Genomic DNA, 22754 nt, shown 5'->3' with positions numbered 1-22754 from the left:
ACTGACAAGACCATAGAATAAGAGGGTACAATTCCATACAGTTCCCACCACCAGAACTCCATATCCAACTCCCTCCCCTGATAGCTTTCCCATTCTCTATCCCTCTGGGAGCATGGACCCAGGGTCATTATGGGATGCAGAAGGTGGAAGGTCTGGCTTCTGTAATTGCTTCCTCACTGAACATGGGTGTTGACAGGATCCATACTCCCAGCCTGTCTCTCTCTCTCCCTAGTAGAGTGGGGCTCTGGGGAAGTGGGGCTCCAGGACACATTGGTGGGGTTGTCTGCTCAGGAAAGTCCAGTTGGCATCATGGTAGCATCTGGAACCTGGTGGCTGAAAAGAGATAAGATAGAATGCAGAGCAAATTGGGAGTCAGGTGGTAGCGCAGCGGGTTAAGCGCACGTGGTGCTAAGCGCAGGGACTGGCGTAAGAATCCGGGTTCGAGCTCCCAGCTCCCCACCTGCAAGTGAGTCGATTCACAGGCAGTGAAGCAGGTCTGCAGGTGTCTGTCTTTCTCTCCCCCTCTCTGTCTTCCCCTCCTCTCTCCATTTCTCTCTGTCCTATCTAACAACGACAACATCAATAACGATTACTATAAAATAAAAAACAAAAAAACAATGAAAAACAAAAAGGGCCTGAGTGGTGAAGCAGGGCTGCAGGTGTCTTTCAGTCTCTCTCCCTATCATTCCCTTCCTTCTCACTATCTGGCTGTCTCTATCCAACAAATAAATAAAGATAATTAAAATTTTTTTAAAAAACAAGGGCAACAAAAGGGAAAATAAATAAAATAAATAAATAATTTTTTAAGAAAGAATGCAGAGCAAATTGTTGATTAATCATGAACCTAAAGGCTGGAATATTGCAGATGAAGATTTGGGATCTCTGTTTTGGATGAAGCTAGTAGGTCTATTTTAGGTATGTTCCAAAGGGCCCATGACTTCACTAAGACAGCTTTTTTGATTTGACACTTGTGTCTTAAAGTCCATGAGACCTTTGGAAACTTGAGCTTTGCTCTCTCACTGTGTGCCCAAGTGTAGAGCCAGGCGTTCCAGAGACTAGAGTTCTCAGCATTTCACACTGAGTCCACGCTGTACAGCCTCTGGCAAACCACCACTCTTTCCACTTGCTAGACAGGTTCGGGAAATTTGATGCTCTCTCCCTTTCCTTGAAAACCTCGCCAAGCTCAGCAGTTCTTCAGTGGCTCAGGTGTGAGGTTAGTGGGACCTGCTGACAGAACAGATAGTGTGCTTTATTGATCTCAGTAACAAAACCTGCCCGCCTGGTTTGAGCCACAGTTGACGTGTTGGCTGCAGACGCGGGACACTGCTCCTTGTCTTTATTGCTCTGCTACCCACTCCCTTTCAAAAGTGTCCGCCGGCTTCCGCCAGGCATCTATTAGCAGAACACAGAAAGTCAAACTCAAACAATGGTGCCTTTGCTGACGCACAGAAGTAGAACCTTGGAGAGTGTTAGCTACCAAAAAGTATTCTGCAAGAAGGTCGAAGGCATGCTTCCTAAGAGCAGTGGGTCACTGCTTTCCGTGACTCTCCTGTGATAGCCACCGCCATGCTTCCCGTCTCTGGGGCCATTCTTACCCTTGTCCTTGATAATAACTCAGAAGGTCGAAAAGCACCGTGCCACAGTTGCTGCAATATTTCCTAGCAAGAGACGCACTAGACGTGGGAGCCTAAATTCTTGCATTTACTACTTGTTTGATTGACGGCCGTCACCTTATTATTATTATTTTTTCTATTTTTAAATTGTATTTATTTTCCCTTTTGTTGCCCTTGTTTTTTATTGTTATTGTAGTTATTGTTGTTGTTATTGTGTCACCGTTGTTAGCTAGGACAGAGAGAAATGGAGAGAGGAGGAGAAGACAGAGAGGGGGAGAGAAAGACAGACACCTGCAGACCTGCTTCACCGCCTGTGAAGCGACTCCCCTGCAGGTGGGGAGCCGGGGTTCGAACCGGGATCCTTATGCCGGTCCTTGTGCTTTGCGCCACCTGCGCTTAACCCGCTGCACTACAGCCCGACTCCCTCTTTCTTTCTTTTTAATATGTATTTATTCCCTTTTGTTGCCCTTATTGTTTTATTGTTGTAGTTATTATTGTTGTTGTTGATGTCATCGTTGTTGGGTAGGACAGAGAGAAATGGAGAGAGGAGGGGAAGACAGAGAGGGGGGAGAGAAAGACAGACACCTGCAGACCTGCTTCACCACCTGTGAAGCGACTCCCCTGCAGGTGGGGAGCCGGGGGCTCGAACCGGGATCCTTACTCCGGTCCTGTACTTTGTGCCACCTGCGCTTAACCCGCTGCGCTACCGCCCGCCTCCCTGCCGTTGCCTTACAGTCCATGAGACCACTGGAAACTTCAACTTCCGTCATTCACTCTATGGCTGAATAGAGGGGCGGACGTTATAAAGACTAGACTAAGTTGAGCTGACACAGTCCGGTCTATGGAAACCTGCCATTCTTCCTAATTCCTGTTCTGTAACATGGGGATGATAGGTGTCTGGCGACACTCCCACTAGTTACCTTCTAGTCGTGGTGGCTCCAATGAAAACATGCCCCCCGCGATGCTTCACAAGCGGTGAAGCAGGCCTGCCGGTGTCTGCCCTTCTCTCTCCCCCTTTATCTTCCTCTCACTCGCAATTTCTCTGTCTGTCCTATCATATATATATATTTTTTTTTTTTTTTTTTTAAAAAAAGGCCTCTAGGAGCAGTGGATTCATAGTGGTGCCACCAAGCCCCAAATATAACCCTGGAAGCAAAAAAAAAAAAAAAAAAAGGAAGAAAAGAAAAGAAAAATGCCCCTACCACAAAGAAGGAGACGTTAGTGCTGTAATCTCTCATTGTCTCTCTACCTTCTCCGTCACTATATAAAAAAGAAAACACAACCAACCAAATAAATGAATGAAATGAACTGTAACCCATGTAATATTCTCCCAGGGGGCAAGTGAACGATTCCAGGCTTCCTGGAAGAACGTCTGTTAGAGGACAGTTATCATGGTTTTGCCTCAAGACTCTGCCTTTCTCTGGTATCTGTGACCATGATGATGCTTCACCCACCTGGGAGACAGCCTGAACCACTGTCCAGCATCTTTCTCCCAAGAAGCAGGCAGGTATCCATCCATCTAACTAGTTATCAAGACAATTTATACCTCTTGGTTCTGGTTTTGTAGGATAAGGTGAAACAATTCAAGTCAGTGCATTTTATGAAATTTATAATCGAGACACAATCCAGTTTCCAAAGTCCCAGGCTCAAGCCCCTGAACCACCATAAATCACAGCTGAGCAGTGCTGTGGTCTCTCTCTCTCCCTCTCCCTCTCCCTCTCCCTCTCCCTCTCCCTCTCCCTCTCCCTCTCCCTCTCCCTCTCTCTCTCTCATTAAAGTAAATAAAATAATGATTTTTAAAAATAATGAAAAAAGAATGACAAGACAGATACTTTTAATTTTTCACAAACTCCCAACTGTTTAACATTCACTAGATAAAAAAATTATTGCATCTAGAGAAATGAAAGTTTTTCAATAGGGAAGAATATACCTTTCCCACCTGGCTGAGTGCACAAGTTACCAAGTGCAAGGCCCCAGGTTCAGGCCCCCGGCCCCACCTGCAGGAGGAAAGCTTCACACGTGGTGAAGCAGGGCTGCAGGTGTCTCTCCCTCCCTGTATTCCCCTCCTTCACTATTTCTGGCTGTCTCTATCAGATAAATAAAGGCCAAAAAACGACAAAAATGTGTGTGTGCGTGTGTGCGCACGTGTGTGTGTGCGTGTGTGCGCGCGTGTGCGTGTTCGTGTGTGTGCCTGTGTGCATGTGTGTGCGTGCGCGTGTGCGTGTGTGCGCATGTGTGCGTGCGCGTGTGTGTGCGCGTGCGTGTGTGCACGTGTGCTCGTGTGTGCGTGTGTGTGCATGTGTGCGCATGTGTGCGCGTGTGCTCGTGTGTGTTCGTGTGCGCGTGTGTGCGTGTGTGCGCACGTGTGCGTGTTCGTGTGTGTGCCTGTGTGCATGTGTGCGTGCGCGTGTGCGCGCATGTGTGTGTGCGTGTGTGCGCGTGCGTGTGTGCACGTGTGTGTGTGCGCACGTGTGCACGTGTGTGCACGTGTGCGCGTGTGTGCGTGCGTGTGTGTGCGTGTGCTCGTGTGCGCTCGTGTGTGCGCGCGTGTGCGCGTGTGTGTGCTCGTGTGTGCGTGTGTGTGTGCGTGTGTGCGCGTGTGCGTGTGTGCGCGCATGTGCGCGCATGTGCGCACATGTGCGTGTGTGCGCGTGCGTGTGTGTGTGCGCGTGTGTGCATGTGTGTGCGTGTGTGTGCGTATGTGCGTGTGCGTGCGTGTGCGCATGTGCGCGCTGCACTTGGTGTTCCTGTAGCCGAGGGAGCCCTGAACTGTCTTCTGAGAGACGGCTGGCTGCCTGCCTACCTGGAGTCACACAGAATGGCTGCATAGCACTGTGCCCGTGATTGGAGTGTGGTTGCTTTCTTGGTGAAACTGTTTGAAGGAAGGTCCTATGACTTCATATATTTATCATCTTTTGTATTTTTTTAATTGTCATTTAACTATGAAAGTAGCCACCAGGCCCCATTACCCACAAAAACGCAAGAACAGAAATTAACATGTTTTAACATTCTGCTCACTCTGGTGGTTTCACGAGATATGACTATTGTCAGAAAAACTTCAGCATGATACTGAAAATACTTTCCCCCAAATGCTTCTTTTCTTTCAAGTTTAGACGATTTGTTTATTCTAGGAAGGGCTTTTGACCAGTAGCATGAAGATTTTGGAAAGCCGCAGGTGGGGATGAGGATATGACCCTGCCTTCACTATTGCTGTGAGCATCTCAAATTCTGTCTCGATTGTCCAGAATGCTGTGTTGCACATTAAAAAAAAGAGAGATTTTAATAAGATAAGTTATCTTTGATTTTGAGCTATACTAATTCAACTATTTTTGTGACTCATTTAGGTTTGAGAGATAATAAAATGTTGATCAAGAACCCCATTTATAAAAGACCCATTCATAATCCTAGTGGCTTATTTCATAAGAGCAATTTCCAGATAAAAATACGGATCATGACTTCCCATGACATTCCATAAAGGGATGAAGTAGAATTATAGAAAATGCTTGGAATTTAGCTAGCAATTAGCTTATAAAGAGCCATTCAAATAACAAGTTATAGTTCCCTAGGTTATTATAACAAAAGGTCTTATGAATTTAGGATTTTGTGTGTTTATTTTTTGTAAAGTGAAACCTAATCACCATTGTATAGTCTCTTTAACTTTGTACTGACCAATTTTTTTCTTAATAGAGGGCTATTTTTTTTTAACTTGAGGCACAGTTTGCATTAACACTGATGCTGCTGGTGTTAAGTTAGATCTGTGTGTGTGCGTGTGTGTGTGTGTGTGTGTGTGTGTGTGTGTGTGTGTGTGTGTGTAATTGTGGCTTAATATTATGGACTTTCATCATCAAAGTTTGATGACAGGTGTATACAGAACCTGGCTTATAAAGACGGGTGTGTGGGAAGCTGTGAGAGTGTTTGGCTAGTAGATTGTGTATCTTGCAAGCATGGGACCTTGGCTTTGAGGTCTAACAAAACATGGAAACCATTGTATGGTTTACACGAGGGGAGATCTGTGGATGATGAGTGGTACTATGGTGTCTCCTTTCTCTCTCTCCTCTCTCTCTCTCCTTCCACTTGTCTCCCTGCGCCACAGGACACAGAATCTGCACCCCCTTCTATGATTAATAGCAAATAGTCTTCAAAGACACAACTTGTGCTTTGAAGCTGGCCTTGAAGGGGAGGGAAAAGATGTAAGATGTGCATCTTCCTTTCCACTTTCTTACTTCTGCTGGTTCATCAAGGGTTCAAACCCTGCGTTCGGCACCGTGTATGGTACAGGAAAGGAATGTCTGTGTTCCAGTGCAAACTGAGTTATATGCAGCCTTGGATTACTATTTGAAATACCACATTTAAAACAAAGTTCTAGAGGGATAAAGAATAGGGAGGCTTCCAATGGAGGGGATTGGAGGTGAAATTCTGGTGGCAGGAATTAGTGGAATTGTGTCCCTCTTACCCCACAATCTTGTCGATCATTATTAAATCACTAATAAAAAAAATAGTCCCATGATGTGTTTTTTTTTTGGTGTGTGTATTTTATAAGTAATTGTAAACTATGATTTAATTTGTATTCCAGATGGCATTTTTCTGAAGTTGTGCATTGAGACTTCCCAACATTCCTGCAGAGAATATAGGTAAGAAATGCAGTCAGGTGCCCCTAATGTCGGTGATTCTTTGGAAGTACTTTCCAAGTGGTCAGCAACCTAGTTGTTAAAGGAGGCCCACTGTTGTTGATTCTCAGGCCCTGAAAGCTAAACACTGGGGGTTGGGCTAGAAACTCCCCTTGGATGAGTGTGCGTGAATATTGAAAATGGCCTCCCAAGCCTATATGAGGCTTTATACATGCTATTCCATGTAGTTATTCCATGCTGTTATTTTCACAATTTGTTATTTTCACAGTTTGTTATTCCATGCTGTTATTTTCACAATTTGCTATTCCATGTAGTTATTCCATGCTGTTATTTTCACAATTTGTGCTTTGAGTTGTCCTGACACCAATCTTAAGTTTCAGAGCTCTTTTGTGACAGTCTGGCTGACTTTCACGTGTTCCTTTTGAGCATCTCGTAAGACCATTGTACCATTTGTTTTGCTTCTCTCTCTGAAAGAGGAAGTAGAGGTGGCCAATTCAGATTGCCCCGTCTCATTGCTTGATGACAGCTCAGGTAGAATTGTCTAGCTTAATATTGAAAATAATTGGCTGGTGGGTGGTTTATGGCTGACTCTACAGAGTATAATTTGTAAAGTTCACTTAGGAACAGTACTGGAAATTGAGTAATCTCCTACAGTATGCATTTAAGAAAATCAAGGCATGGGATTTGGGCAGTAGCGTGGCGGCTTAAGCGCATGTGGCGCAAAGCACAAGGACCGGCGTAAGGATCCCGGTTCGAGCCCCCGGCTCCCCACCTGCAGGGGAGTCACTTTACAGGTGGTGAAGCAGGTCTGCAGGTGTCTGTCTTTCTCTCCCCTCTCTCTGTCTTCCCCTCCTCTTCACTCCATTTCTCTCTGTCCTATCCAACAATGACAACAACAATAACTACAACAATAAAATAACAAGGGCAACAAAAAGGAATAAATAAATAAATATAAAAAAAGAAAGCAGAAAAATCAAGGCAGTGCAGAGTTAACTTATTTTTCCTAAAGACTTATTTCAGGAAAACTTATTTTTCCTGAGTTGGGTCAGTGAAACAGCTCCCTAATAATGTGCCGCCTTGCCACGTGCACAGCCCAAGTTGAAGGAAGCTTCAATGCTGTCATCTCTCTCTCTGTGCCTCTGTCTCTGTCTCTTCTATCGCTAGCTAGCAAAAAGAAAACAAAAAGGATCCAGCTTTATTTCTCAACCTCATCCTCTCAGGGTCTTTTCATAACTTACTAGCTCAGGCTAGGGAGCCGGTAGAGGATAGGGATTTTTTTTTTTAATCCTAAAATGCTTTTTTAGGATAGAGAAGACTAACACATTCAACGTATACTGAATCATTAGTGTATGCCAGGTTGCATCACGGGGGAGAGAGAAGAGACCAGGAATTTGTGGTGGAGCGGAACGCAAATCTTTATTCACACAGATGCCCCAGAATTGGGTGTGAGCACAGCGGTTCAGGCCACATGGAGCTAGCAAAATGGCCGCCTCCCACTATGCCCACCAGCCCTTCTCCAGGTCGGGTGGCGGAAGAGAGCGAAAGTGGAAATAGGAGCGGCTTTTATGGGAGGATTCCGGAAGTGGCAAGTCGGGACGGGATTGGCTAGGAAAGGGGGTGGAGAGAGGCAAAAGGCATGCTGGGAAGGTAGAAGCACCCTTAGCAACTGTTGCAATGTTTTTAACTGAATTAGCACTACCCTGAGGGGATAACATGGTGGAGATCTGTAAATCATACTTGCATGGAAATATAGTGGTTTGTGGGCCCTGCCAATATTCAACCACATCTGCACAATTTCCCAACAAGTGTAAATTCTGTTGATAGCTCATATTTATGTGGCAGGTTTTTTTTTTTTTTTATGCCAAACACCTTCACATTTTCACTACTTCATTGGGTCCTCTCTCAGTCCAAGATAAGTGGGGGATATGGATTTGTAAGCTTGTCCAGAGGGCCTACCATTTGTAGGGGATTCAGAGACACCATCTCCATTGTTTTTTTTGTTTTGCTTTAGGTTATAGATTCTGTAGAAAAACTGTTCTTATGTCATGAACTGAACTATTGATTTCTTGTGTTTCATGAACTGAATTATTGATTTCTTATGTTAGTAGATTGTTCTTAATAACAACTGTTTGGGTTAAATTAAGAGGCTTCACGTATAGATACATGAGAACTGTACGTTCTTGGGAACCGTGAGATCACTTGAACAAAGTCCTTTCTTATGGGAAAGCTTGAGTTTCCCTGAGACCAGTGGGTGTGTTTTAGAAGGGTCATTGTGAGCACTCTGTCCGACTGATAGATGCCTGCTCCCCATCTGCTTGGAGGGGACGGGGGATGGATTCTCCTATGACCATTAGTAAAAGAGGTACGTTCCTCATTATGTTGGAAATAAAGGATTTATAACAGGTGATTTGGGATGTGAGGGCAATCTGTCTGTGACATCTGTCACCCCATTGATTGCCAGGGTTGATTACAGGTGGTCTTCTGATCCTGGAGTTCCTATTGTGTGTAAAGTGTGCAGAATAATAATGTACTGCTAAATATGCGATCCAGAGCCACAACTTCAGATTGTGTGGCCTGCTTTTGCTCCTCCAGTCCTGCATGGGAAAATATTCTCCCTGCTGAAGGACATGTTCTGCCCACTCTGTCTGCTCAAGTGGAAACGGGGCTGATGGCCCTCTGGCCAGTGATGTAAGAAGTCGCGAATGAACTGCTGAGTTAAGGCTCCATATTTTGATATATTCCAATAATGACTGAGCCCACATTGGGGGCATTGTCCTCCTGGATTGCTGCCTTGCTGACCTGACCTGGAGTCCTACTCGGGGGGAAATGCCACTTCAGTTTTGCCAGAGCCTGAAGGAGTAATATGGTCTTCACCCTTGAAGTTCCCACTCTGAAGACTGAATCAAATGAATCATTATCTTCTCACAGTGCCTCTCTCTCTCTCTCTCTCCCTCCCTGCCTCCCTCCCTCCATCTCTCTCTCTCTCTCTCTCTCGCTCTCGCTCTCTCTCTCTCTGAATTTATCCTGGACAAAGACAATGAAATCTTGCCAAATCAGACAGACACAGGGACAACCTCCTAATCCCCTGCTTCTTGAGAATTGTAAGAAGTGTTTTGAGACGTGTGGTGCTGAGATGTGTGGTTACTGTTAGAGGACCCCCAGTGGGCAAAACAAAAAACAAAAAAAAAGCCTAGCGGTAGCGCAGCAGGTTGAGCGCGCGTGGCATGAAGGCAGGGGCCTGCCAAGCATTTCACTGGCCCTCCTCTGGTTTTCTCTGCGTGAAGCGATCTGCAAGCACTGGAGCAGAGAGAAAGCCCAGCCCTGTTCCATCCCGTCTGGGGTGGGGCCGCTCTCCAAGAAGGCCCCTGCGCCCTGAAGATGTGGTGGTGTGACAGCTACTCACTCAACTGTGATCCATTTACAATTTGAATCAGTAGTTGATTCAGCTCCTGGAAACCTTTTGAGTGTGTTTGGGGCAGATTGGACTTGCAGATCTGCTTTTTTCAACTTTAAATTTATGAAATTTAAATCAAATCACATATTTCTGTTGAAAATACACAAGGAAATTTGAAGAGTCAGTACTAGGGAAAAAAGAACATAAAATATAAGCAGGGTTTTTTTTTTAACACTGACTATATGTTAAAATGATAGCTTTTGGTAAAATACAGTTTTCTCAAAAGGGTTTTTGTGTTTTTGCTTTGTATGGTATTTGTTCACAGTCTACTAATCAATGGGTTTAGGGTTTTGTTTTGTTTTTTGTATTCAAAATTGGAGAGAAAGTTCAGTTACTTGGCAGAGGTTAGTTACCCAGGCCTCATGTGTCACACAGCTCGAAGTCCAGTTGTGACATCTTTGAGGTAGTTTTCCTCTCTGCTTCCTTCTGGATTGTACCAGAGGACCTGCTTAGCACTGTTCACCGCAGCACTGGTTTTCAGCTCAATAGTCTCTTTCTTTGATGATTGTTGACTTTTCATGCAGGTGCCATGTTCCCAGCCTCACATTCCTGTGAATACATCCTGTGGATGACTCCCCCGGGAATCCTGCCCCCTCCATCTGTGGGGATTGGTTCACACCAACCAGTGAACGCTCTCTCCCACAGAGAAAATGCATGGTTTTATTTTGAACGGTGCCAGAGTCTGTGAAAAAACGCTCTACACAAACCCTGCGGCAAGCAGATCACCTGGTCCTAACCTGAAGAAATGTCCTGACTCTCAGACACAAAGCCTTTCAGTTCAGGGAGCTCTTCTCTTAATTGCTCCTTGAAGAAGTCAGGGATGAACTGAGCCTCGGCTTGAATGAATTACACTGGGGGGAGCGCAGGAACACCCTTGTTGTCGCTGTAAATCACATCTAGGCTTCTGCTGAAGACTCCTAGTACAGTTAGTAGCTATGTGGCTTTTTTTTTTTAATTTATTTCCTTTTGTTGCCCTTGTTGTTTTATTGTTGTAGTTATTATTGAATTCGTTGTTAGATAGGATAGAGAGAAATGGAGAGAGGAGGGGAAGACAGAGAGAGGGGAGAGAAAGACAGACACCTGCAGACCTGCTTTACTGCCTGTAAAGCGACTCCCACCTGCGCAGGTGGGGAGCCAGGGGCTCGAACTGGGATCCTTAAGCCGGTCCTTGTGCTTGGCGCCACGTGCGCTTAACCCGCTGCGCTACCGCCTGACTCCCGTGGCTTTTTATATATATATTTTACTTTATTTATTTTATTTTTGCCCCAAGGCAGCCATTTTCACCATTCTATTGGCTGAGACAGAGAGAAATTGAGAAAGAGGAGGAGGAGGAGACAGAGAGGAAGAGAGACACCTACAGACCTGCTTTATCACTTGTGAAACATCCTCCCTCCAAGTGGATGAGCCGAGGACTCAAACCCAGGTCCCTGCACATGTCCTTGTGCTTAGTACTGTGCACACTCAACCTCAACTGGGTGCACCACTCTCCGCCCTGTGTTTGTTGATTTTTTAAAATTATTTCCTCTGTTAAATTATATTAAGTCCCACTTCCCTCTAATGAGAGTGGTAACATGACTCTAAAGTTCTGAGGTATTTTCCCATACCCATCTTTCTAATATTTCGAACTTTATTATGACATCCCAACAGCGACTGACTTCTCCTGAACTAAATGTATTTTTAATTTTTTATTAATTTTTATTTATAAAAGGGAAACACTGACAAAACCATAGGATAAGAGGGGTACAACTCCATACAGTTCCCACCACCAGAACTCTGTATCCCATCCCCTCCCCTGACAGCTTTCCTATTCTTTATCCCTCTGGGAGTATGGACCCAGGGTCACTGTGGGGTGCAGAAGGTGGAAGGTCTGGCTTCTGTAATTGCTTCCCCGCTGAACATGGGTGTTGACAGTTGGATCCATACTCCCAGCCTACCTCTCTCTTTCCCTAGTGGGGCAGGGCTCTGGGGAAGCAGAGCTCCAGGACACATTGGTGGGGTTGTCTGCCCAGGGAAGTCCAGTTGGCATCATGTTAGCATCTAGAACCTGGTGGCTGAAAAAAGAGTTAACATATAAAGCCAAAAAATCATTGACTAATCATGAACCTAAAGGCTGGAACTAAATATGGATTTAATCTGCGCTCCTATTTGGTGTAGCTCCACGTAAGTTAAACTTTTGTCGTCATTTTCCTCTCTGGCGTCGCATGCTTGGGTGCTACTGTCCTCTCCTCTCCTCCATCCCTGTCATCACAGCCCCCTCAGCCCCAAGCCAGCTTCTCACCACACATGGTGAAGCCGGGGTGCCAGGACACCTGTGAAGATAGGGAGGGCCCCTGGTCTCTGCACTTCATGTTACCATCCCAGAATAGGCTGTGTAAAACGCCTAAAAATTAATTGGCAAGCACAGATGGACTTGGAAATGGACCCGACTTTGGTCCAAATGATTCCATACACAGGGCCAAGTTGTGTTAGGAAGTAGACGCTTCCTGCCATTAGCTCACAGCTTAGGTCACCTCTTCTATGTCATGAAGGCAAATCTGACTCAACGTCCACATTTTGCGGTCTGGTGTGACTAAGCTGAGAGGACTGCTTGCCGTCTTGTAGCCTCACATGCCACATGTCTCCCTTCTTGCTTCATTCTCAAGCTGCATCCCCAACTCCCCTGAAGTTCAGTCCATTGGTCTCCACGTTTATGGAGTAGGCTGGAAAGACTGCCTGGCGCGGTGGTCAGCTGCTTCCGTGCAGACTTGCTCTTCGTTGAAGGTCACTGTCTCCCCTAGTACCCTCAGCCATGGGCACAAGCTTGAAACTAAACAGAAGCCTTGACCTGCTGATATGTCTACCCCCTCCCAATTCTCAAAACATTCCATATCCGTACAAAAAAAAAATCATAAAATTGGAGGGGAGAAATCAGTCCTCTGGAGGTCACCTAGCTAATCAGAGGTTCAGATTCAAGGTGTCTCTTTCGTATATTCTATTTTACCCTGTAAAATTTAATAAACATACATGTTTATTTAATTACTTTGAATCTTAAATTTGGTTATTTTTGTTTGATCTTACATTATAATCATTACCCCCCACCACCACCCCCAGTGAAACCAGGAAAGTTTTTGTTGCGCTGGGGAGAGCTCAGCCTGACTGCCTGAGGTCCCAGAAGCTATGATTTGACAAGGTAAATGATAAGAAGAAAACTTTTTTTAAAAAAATCTGAGATAGGAGACTCAGGCAGTAGCATAGTGGGTTAAGCGCACATGGCACAAAGCGCAAGGACCAGCATAAGGATCCCGGTTCGAGCCCCCGGCTCCCCACCTGCAGGGGAGTCGCTTCACAGGCGGTGAAGCAGGTCTGCAGGTGTCTATCTTTCTCTCTCCCTCTCTGTCTTCCCCTCCTCTCTCCATTTCTCTCTGTCCTATCTAACAACGACAACATCAATAACAACAACAATAACTACAACAACAATTTAAAAAAGGGCAACAAAATGGAAAATAAATAAATATAAAAAAATTTTTAATTGAGACAGTTTTAACAATTTTATAATATTGTATACTTCATAATAGAAAATAGATAATACTCTGATAATATATATGCGTCATGGTCACAGTAGTTGACAATATAGTCCTAGGGCTTTCTTCTTTTTTTGCTGTTTTTATTATTATTATTTTAATTTTTATTTATAAAAAGGAAACACTGACCAAAACCATAGGATAAGAGGGGTACAACTCCACACAGTTCCCACCACCAGATCTCTATATCCCATCCCCTCCCCTGATAGCTTTCCCATTCTCTATCCCTCTGGGAGTATGGACCCAGGGTCATTGTGGGATGCAGAAGGTGGAAGGTCTGGCTTCTGGAATTGCTTCCCCGCTGAACATGGGCGTTGACGGGTTGATCCATACTCCCAGCAGGACTTTCATCTTCTGCTGGGTCAGCGAGATAGCTCACTTGGTTAATGCGCTGTTTTGCCATGTACATGACCCAGGTTCGAGTCAGACCCCCACCATGTTGAAGGCAGAGTTGATGCTATGGTCTCTTTCATTGTGCCTTGAAGAGCTGCAGATGAACTGGCCTCGGCTTGAATGAATTTACAGTGGGATGTTGTCACTGTAAAATACTCTTTTTATATGAAGCTGACTGTTAGCATTGTTGATTAGTAGCTGTATGTGTTTTTTCCGGTATTCTTTTATTTCTCCTCAAGCGGTGTGGCTGACTTTTCTTTCCTGGACCTTAATTATTTCAGGTAGTCCTTGACCTTCATGTCCTTGATTTCCGCAAATTATCAGTACACTCTATGACTTTAGCTGCTACCAAAGGCAAGGCCTCTCTATGTTGTAATTTAACTTGAAAAGAGTTGGTTGGGGGGCGGGGCACTGCAGTGCATATAAGGATTCATAGCAGGGAACTGGTTCAAACAATACAAGGTTTCTTAGGGTGAAACAGGTAAAAGGCAAAATAAGCACTTTTCATCAAGGGTTAAGAGTACACTAGATCCATAAAGTCTAAGTATAATTATCAAAACTTTAGTCCCATAAGATAAACAACTGTCAGCCAAGAGATAGACTGCTCATGGCTGGGGGGTGGGGGGGCCTCTTAAAAGCTTACCGGCCAGCAGAGTCACACGTGTTCAGTTCCCAGGAGAAGTAGCCATGGCGGACACCTGGACCAAGATGCTTCTGACCAGGAGAAGCAGCAGCAGCCAAAGAGAGTGACCTGCTCAGTCCCTGCCTTTCATGCCTTCCCTTCTCTGAAGCACCTCCTAGGGTGATGACATTTGTGTGCTAATAGTCCCAAACTCCTGTTGGGGGTCACAACATCTCTAGACCAAACCTGTCTTCTGGGATACAGTCCCATGTAGATATCCCCATTGTGGATCTTCACGGGATGTTCCACGGGATTCTCTTGACTGGTAAAAGGCCCCCCTTCATCTACCAAGCCAGATCGATACTTGGGCGGTTTCTTGCCATTCCCCTTCTGTCATGGCCCAGACTTCATGGTTTGTGTCATGATGTTCAATGAGTTCTGTCTCCTTCAAATGCCTTTATTGCCTCCGTGTCCTTCCCACCTCGGTTCAGGCTTCCTTCACTCCGTAAGTGAATGTAGGTTTTCCCAACCAGAAAGAAATCTAAATCTCTCACATTTAAATCAGAATAGATTGAAATGGAATCTAAAATTATTCTAAATTGCTCTAAAATAAATCAAGTTTTGTATTTTGGAAGGCCTGACTTTTAAAGGACTCTATATTCTGTATATGAAGTAAAGTTCAATCAGCTAGTTTCCCCTTTAGAGAAACTTGAATTCTGCTCTGTTTGCTTTGGTTTAAGGCGCACACACCTTGAACAGTGCCTCACTTATTAGTCAAACAAGAGCCCCCTGGACACACATTACTTTCTAGTTAAAGAGCTTTTGATCTGCAAGCCTGACTTTTTTAATTTGGGGGGGGAGTTCTTAATTATTTCCACATTGCAATATCTATTGTGTTTGAAATATTGGAATTATCCTTTATTAGCTAGTTTTTCAACTTCCATCTCCCAGAGAACTCAGGCAAGAAATACAAATATTTTCATAATATTCTTTGAGGGAATGAAATTAATATATTTGAGAAAGAAAATTTGGTGAATTTTCTCCTTAGGACTGAAAGACTTTATTAAGATAACAAAATATCCTTCCCAAGGGGTAAGTTTTTTAGGGCTTATTAAAAATATGGTGCTGGGAAAAACAAAAAGGAAATTTAATATGGAAGTTGGAAGCAGCCTATGAAATCTGGCCTGACCTTAGAACACATATAACACTTTCATTCCAAGAGATTTCAGCCAGCTCAGTTCTCTTCCTGAGTCTGCCGGGCTCATTGTGATGGTGACGTGGGAAGGTTCTTCAGCAGGGACATACCTGACAATGCTTTATTCACTGTAAATATTTACTGTCCTTGGACATGGACTACACCCCTCTTTGCCTTGCTCTGTCGGCCCCAAACTTTCTGAGTGTTGGCATCTGTTTTTTTAGATTCCATTTTCCCCAAGCAAGTAGTATTCCAGGATTCCCGTGACACAGATTCAAACAGAAGGAGGTGAGGTGGGTGGTAAGGAAAAAGGGATGTGAAATGGTGGTGGAGGTGGTGGTGCAGGGGCAGGGGAGGTAAGAAAGCCAGGCCCAGAGATATTCTTGAGAGTCATTCCTCTGCTTACGTGGGCTCAGTCTCTGCTGAATTTAGGAATCTTCCTTCAAAATGCCCACACCCAGAAGGCAGCAGGCTGGGCTGTGTGTCCTCCAGCCTGTATCTGCCACTAACTGATGACCAGCCACCCTTGCGGCCAAACAACACCTGGGCTTTGCTCTTCAAGGGGGTCACCCTTTTGGAGCCAAAAGAAAACCTTCCAGTAGATGTCCGGGGTGCTTGCTGTGAGCCCAAGCTGAAGTGGAGAGCTGAGGGGGTGTGAGTGGTGAGGGCCCTGCTATAGCATTCTGTGTGCTGGTCAGCGAGTGTTGAGGGGGACACTCAGGCAGAGTTCACGCAGAGACTGCCAGCAGAATGCACTCAAGTCACATCAGTGCCTGCTAGATGTCCAGTGACTCTACTTTTTTTTTTAACTTACCTTTATTTACTTATTTATTTGTTTATTGGATAGAGACAGCTAGGAATTGAGAGGGAAGGAGGAGATAGAGAGAGAGAGAGGTAGATAGGCAGCTGCAGCACTGCTTCTTCACTTGTAAAGCTTTTCCTCTGCAAGGGGTGGTGGTGGGGGGATCGAGGGTTCAAACCCGGGTCCTTGCACATGGTAACATGTGCGTTCAACCAGGTGAACCACCACCTACCTGGCCCCTGGAGTGACTTTGAAAGATACCGAGAATTTTATACGGCTCATCCTGTCAACAAGGGAGGGAGCTATAAAGGGAACTCTGAGAGGTGTCTCTATGCTGTTTCTAGAAGGAAACATCTTCCTCTGCGACAAATGCTGATACTCCTTCGCTGTCACTACTGGAACCACTGGAACATTGGGATTCCCTTCAGAGTGAGGTTTCTTTCACTTCTAATTAGCCAGTAGAATTATAATGAGCTCCACAAGGAAATTATGACCATTTTTCCATATGCACTCAGATCTGGAAGAAAACAAAAGTCTGCCGGAAATCTGTAGCCCGCCAAATCTGAACAGAGGCACCTTCCTGACTTTGGGAAGTTCCCAGGAAAGAGAAAGGAAGGCAAGAAGGGGAATCCAGTGCTTTTTGTGGACCTTGGGACTCCTGCTAGAAGCAGATGATATCCTGTGCTGTTATACCCATCCAGAAACTCTCATGACTCATTCTAATGTGGAAACTATATCCAGATGTCCTGTGAGCTGCTCTGTTAGTGGCAGTTAAGGGTTGAAAATATAAGATCTTGATATTGACTGACTAAGCATTCATCATACCAGCTGTGTGTGTGGGAACAATAGAGCAGAACCAGGGCCCCTATCCTTAAAGGATACCCAGTCCTGGAGGCCAAGTGGTGGTGCACCTAGCTGAGTGCCCGTGTTACAAGAATGCCAGTCCAGCCATGATGTGGGGACACACTGTCACTAGATAGGTATTGGTTACAGCGGGGACAGACAAGGGGATAACTAATGCTGCCCTTTGGGGAGGCATCTTGGAGCTGTGGCATTTGAGCTGGGTCTTCAAGAATCCTGGGCTTCATAAAGGGCAGAAGGAGGAGGAGGTTAGCATTCAGGCAGAGAGAAGTGTGGGCAAAGGCACGGATGTCTGAAAATAGAGTGTGGTCAGGAATCAGCAAGTGGTTTGGTGGAGCTGAAGTGCAAGATGTATTAAGCTAAGAGGAGTCCAATGGGACAGTCCTGAGGTCCTTGCCTGGGCTTATGCCATCCCTCCCACAAAGAGCCAAGAAGTTTGTACCCTTTATGGCCAAGCAATTCCCATTGGCTTGTGTCCAGGTTTTCATAACACATCCTGCGATGACAGTCACAAAGAGTGTAACCTAGAAATCATTGGAAAATTTATGATAATGCCCACACATGTATAGAATATATGTAAGTAAGTCCATTTTGTCAGTTGCTACCATAAAACACATACAAATCTATCACCAAAAAAGTTAAGATGTCTCAAGACTTCGACGCACACTTACATACGGTAGATGCACTACTCACAGCTGAGAAATGTAGACAGAAAGATACTAAATCACAACCACTTAACATTAGCTGCAGTGCATGTGGAACTACTAGGACAGTTTTGTAACCTTTGGTTCAGGGGTTGGGATTCTCTACTGAAAACACTGTCACGTGGGGCTGGCTGGTGGCACCCCGGCAGAGTGCACACGTCACCTCACACGTTAGCCTGTGTGATGACCTGCGTTCAGGTTCCCAGTTCTTCCACGACAGGGGCCAAGCTTCATAAGCAGTACTGCAGGTCTCCCTCCTTCCTTCTGTCTCTTTCACCCTTTCTCTCCCCTCCCTATTTCTCTCTGTCTTGTACCTTCCTTATAAACGAGAGGACTGATTGCTGCACGTGGTGGAATCGTGCAGGCACCAAGCTCCAATGATAACCTTGATGGAGAAGAAAAAAGACAAAGCAAAGCAAAGCCTAGCATGCTGCCTGACACTGACCATTCCTTGGTGAGTGGTTTGTCCTAGTACATTGCGCATTACAGTAAACAAACAAACAAACAAACAAAAAGTGACAACTGCGTCTTTGCCTCTTCTCCCTGAGCCTTGTACATACACTGATGCCTATAACATGAAAATCTGTCTTCATCAACTCTTGTCACCATGAAGGATTCTGGTCAACAGCAGACTGAGGCTAAATTTGGGGGTGTCAGAGGTTTATTTGTGGACTTGTGTCTAGGGAATAGTCAGTCTCCCTGTCGCTGTTCTCCCTGCTCGCAGATTGTTGCATAGTGTGTGTGTGTGTGTGTGTGTGTGTGTGTGTGTGTGTGTGTGTGTGTGTGTGTGTGTGTGTGTGTGTGTGTGTGTGTGTGTGTCTGTGTGTCTGTGTGTCTGTGTGTCCCTGGCTTCTCTGTTGTATTTGTCTCAAGTGTTCTCGGGCAGGTGATTTTGGTCATGCTTGTGGGGCACGCCAGCATTTAGAGAATTTCAGCTAGTGGGCTGAGCTAAGAGAGGCAACAAAGTAATAAGTTGACTTTTAAGTCTCCTCAGTGTTCCATGAAGTAGTTGCGTCCCTTTCATTTTGCCCTTGGTTTCTGCTGGATGACTTCCTAAGCAGAGAGAGAAACAGAACACAGTGGTCCTTGTGCCATTTCTTGGGGTGTATTAGGAGCAGAAGCGAGAGGGGCATCCAGACACCTCACTGGGAACCCCAGGCAAGGCCAGTCCCAGTTACCTGCTCACTAAATCTCTAGCTCCCTAAATCTCTTGCTGTTTAAACCCAAAATCACAGAGTCCATTGCCTCTCACAAAGGCTTTTTAAAACTCCTCCAAGCAGTCACCTTGTTTACTGCTGAGACTGGCCAGTCACTCAAGATGCTTCTCCCTGAGGAACAGCTGCTTCCGCTGAGTCACCGCCCAGGGTTTTTCCCATGGAATCCCCCATTCCTCTTGATGTTCATTTTTACCTCACCCTTTGAAATTGCAGACAGACTTCCAGGAGATAGTTTCCTGATGATTTCACAACATAAGATAAAGACTTAGAAGCCTTTGACTACAAAGAAAGAGATGTTAGTGTATCTTGGGTCTGAATTAGCAGATGAGCCCGACTACTGGGTGACTTTGGATAAATCTCTAAGAAACTAGACACATAGGTCTTTCTCTCTGCCCCTTGCCAGCCTCTCCCTAAGACAAGAACAAATAGAAAAATAGAGGGGCCAGGAGGTGGCGCACCAGGTTAAGTTCACACATTACAATGCACCAAGACCTGGGTTCAAGCCCCTGGTCCCCACCTACAGGGGAAAAGCTTCACTAGTGGTGAAGCAGGGCTGCAGGTGTCTCTCTGTCTCTCCCACTCTCTATCTCCCTTCCCCTCTCAATTTCCCTCTGTCTCTGTTCAATAATAAGTAAATAGAAAAAGAAAATAAATAGGCTACTTTTTCTCAGTCTTGTGTTTGGCATCTGACCCTCGACCTTAATTTGGCTTGGCCCCACCAGTATGAATCTTCACCCACTATTTGTACATGGCCCCATAACTAGAGCATCAGGTCAAAGATTTTCCATGTCGTAACTTTCAGAAGTTGCCTGTGGTTTTGAAAATGGGTGAGCTTGGCTATCTGCTTAAGCAGAGAGTTATGTGGGAGGAAATAGTAACTACGAGGCCAGTATGAAGGAGTTCTTCAGCGGTATGTCAGCTTCTAGTGGAAGGATAGTTTTGGCCTTTTGGTTCTTGCTTTTTTCACCAAACTTTCAGCCTGTGACATTTAGTCAGAGTGAATCTTAATCTTCCCTTGGGAATCAGAATTTTTGTCAATGCTCAGAAATATTACATCTGGAGAAAAAGACTCCAAACTTTTGTGCCTACATAGACCCAGACTTTAGAAAAGTTTCCTAGGACATGTTTTTAAAGATTTATTATGAGAATCAAGGAAGAGAAGGGGATCAAAGTTTTGCTTAAAAAAAAAACACGTGGTGGCTTATCTAATCAGATACTTCCTGTAACTGTGTAAAAAGTCAGATGCTTTCTGATTTAAAACCAAGTCTGCTGTGGCCCCAGGATTGAGCCTAACTTCTTTAACATATGCTTTAATACTGAGATGCCCACATAAAGGCATTGTAAATATATTTACAAGCTAAGAGGCAAGTTCATTTAATTTAATTGCCACCAGGGAAAATTAAAAATTAAAACATTAAAAAATATTTTAAAAAACTAAGTTTTGGGTGAGGGTAAATAGATAGCATAATGGTTATGCAAAGAGGCACTCTCATGCCTGAGGCTCCAAAGTCTCAGGTTCAATCCCCCACACCACCATAAATCAGAGCTCAGCAGTGCTCTGGTAAAAAATAAAATAAAGTAGGGGGGCAGTAGCGCAGCGGGTTAAGAGCACATGGCGCAAAGCGCAAGGACCGGCGTAAGGATCCCAGTTCGAGCCCCCAGCTCCCCACCTGCAGGGGGGTCCCCACTTTGTAGGCGATGAGGCAGGTCTGTAGGTGTCTGTCTTTCTCTCCTCCTCTCTGTCTTCCCCTCCTCTCTTGATTTCTCCCTGTCCTGCCCAACAACAACAGCAGCAGCAGCTATAACAATAACAATCACAACAAAATGGGAAAAATAGCCTCCAGGAGCAGAGAATTCATAGTGCTGTCTCCAAGCCCCAGTGATAACCCTGGAGGCAAAAATAAATAAATAAATAAACAAAATAAAGTAAAATAAGCAATAATAACAACTAAATTTTCATTGAATTCACATTGGTTTACAAATGTATAGGAATTTAGGATATAGTCAGTCACACCTAAACGTGTTTACGTATCACCACTTGCACCAGCAAAAGTTTCTGTGGCATCAAATAGACCTCTTAATGACTCCGCCCTCCCTGGGGACCACCCTATTTTTCACAGAGTCTAAGTCAGAAACTCAGTTTCTGAACAGGAGCATCCCAGTAATCTGAGTCAAGTAAATCATTCATTTGGGACGGTGGGTGGCAGCACATCTGGTTAAATGCACATATTACCATGCACAAGGACCCAGGTTCAAGACCCTGGTCCCCACCTGCAGGAGGAGTGCTTCACAAGTGGTAAAGCAGGGCTGCAGGGGTCTCTGTCTTTCTCTTTCCCCCTTTCTTACTCTCTCTCCCTCTCAATTTCTCTCTATTTTATCAAATAAAATAAATGCCATGCTTGGTATGTGATAAGCCCCTCCAGGACAGGCATTGTCGCAGAAGGCGTATTCCCCTTTGGGTTTGCGCAGACACCACCTTGGGAAAGTTTGAGGAAACACAGAGAGGTTGTCCTCTTCCCCAGGGCTGCGTGGCAGCTTCCTCTGAGGGTGACCAATGCCACTTAGGACTCATTCTTCCAGCTTAATGATTAGATTGAAGCAGACACGGCTTCAGCTACGGTCCATCTGCTTCCCTCTCTGGCCAGCTGTGGGACAGGAGACTTTCCCAGTGTTCCTGTCATAACACAGGGTTAATTATTATTGACTCCTAGGAGCAGATCTGACTAAGAGATGTTGAAGGAGACCGTTTTCAGTCTGAGACGTGAGATGTTTTCATGGAAGAGGCTTCAGGCAGTGCCCTTTGCTGAAACCTGATTGCTTGTGGGGCTTGGCAGCTTCAGATTTCTGGCCGTGGGCCAGCTGTCTTTTGCCCTAAGACCAGGTGCAGCAGTTTGCGAGGGCGTCAGGACTCCAGAATCCTGGGCGGCAGCTGTGAGGCCTCACCCAGAGCCATGCTAGCAGGAGCCTTCAGGCCTTACTTAATACACTCAAACCCATGCGGTGCTGTCAGCCATGAGGGGGCCACACGCCGCACTGAATTGGGGAGAAGCAGAAGGACCCAGGAGCCACGGAAGTAGGAGCTGGAAAGGACCCACTTAGTCCTGAAACGTCTTCCTGTGTCATGGCCAGATCATCCTCCTCCCCCAGCATATTCTGAAGATTATTCACGAAATCTGCTTCCAAATGACTAGGGCTGGGAGTCTTCCAGCCATGCTCTGGGGAGATGGAGCAGGCTTTTCTGGGGAAGAAATATTTCCCTTGTGATCAGTTGGGATCTTTTCTTCCTTGGCTCCAACCCCATCACGCCTGGCTGTTCTCCCTCAGACCACCCCTGAGCCAAGTGTCCCCTCTAGTGCTTGTGTTCCCACAGTTAAAAGTCTATGTCACACCTCCACTGAGCAGTTAGACGGAGGAGGAGGAGGGGCCTGCTTTCTAGTCTGAAGTGATGACTTTCTCCAGCTGCTCGAGCTCCTCCTCTTCCTCCTCCTCCTCCTCCTCCTCCTCCTCCTCCTCCTCCTCCTCGGTTCTCTGATCCCCTGTTCTGAATCCCTAATTCTTTTGTCCTCCATGCATTTCCTGTGTGTGGAAACTGAGGACAGTTAGATGTGTATATTCCAGCTGGGAATGGAAGACCTTTCCATTAAAAAATTAATATTATAGAGGGGTAGATAGCATCATGGTTATGCAAAAAGTCTCCCATGCCTA

This window comes from Erinaceus europaeus, chromosome 11 (genome assembly GCF_950295315.1).
Source record: "Erinaceus europaeus chromosome 11, mEriEur2.1, whole genome shotgun sequence".
Classification (NCBI taxonomy): Eukaryota; Metazoa; Chordata; class Mammalia; order Eulipotyphla; family Erinaceidae; genus Erinaceus; species Erinaceus europaeus.
This window is presented reverse-complemented; position numbering follows the sequence as displayed.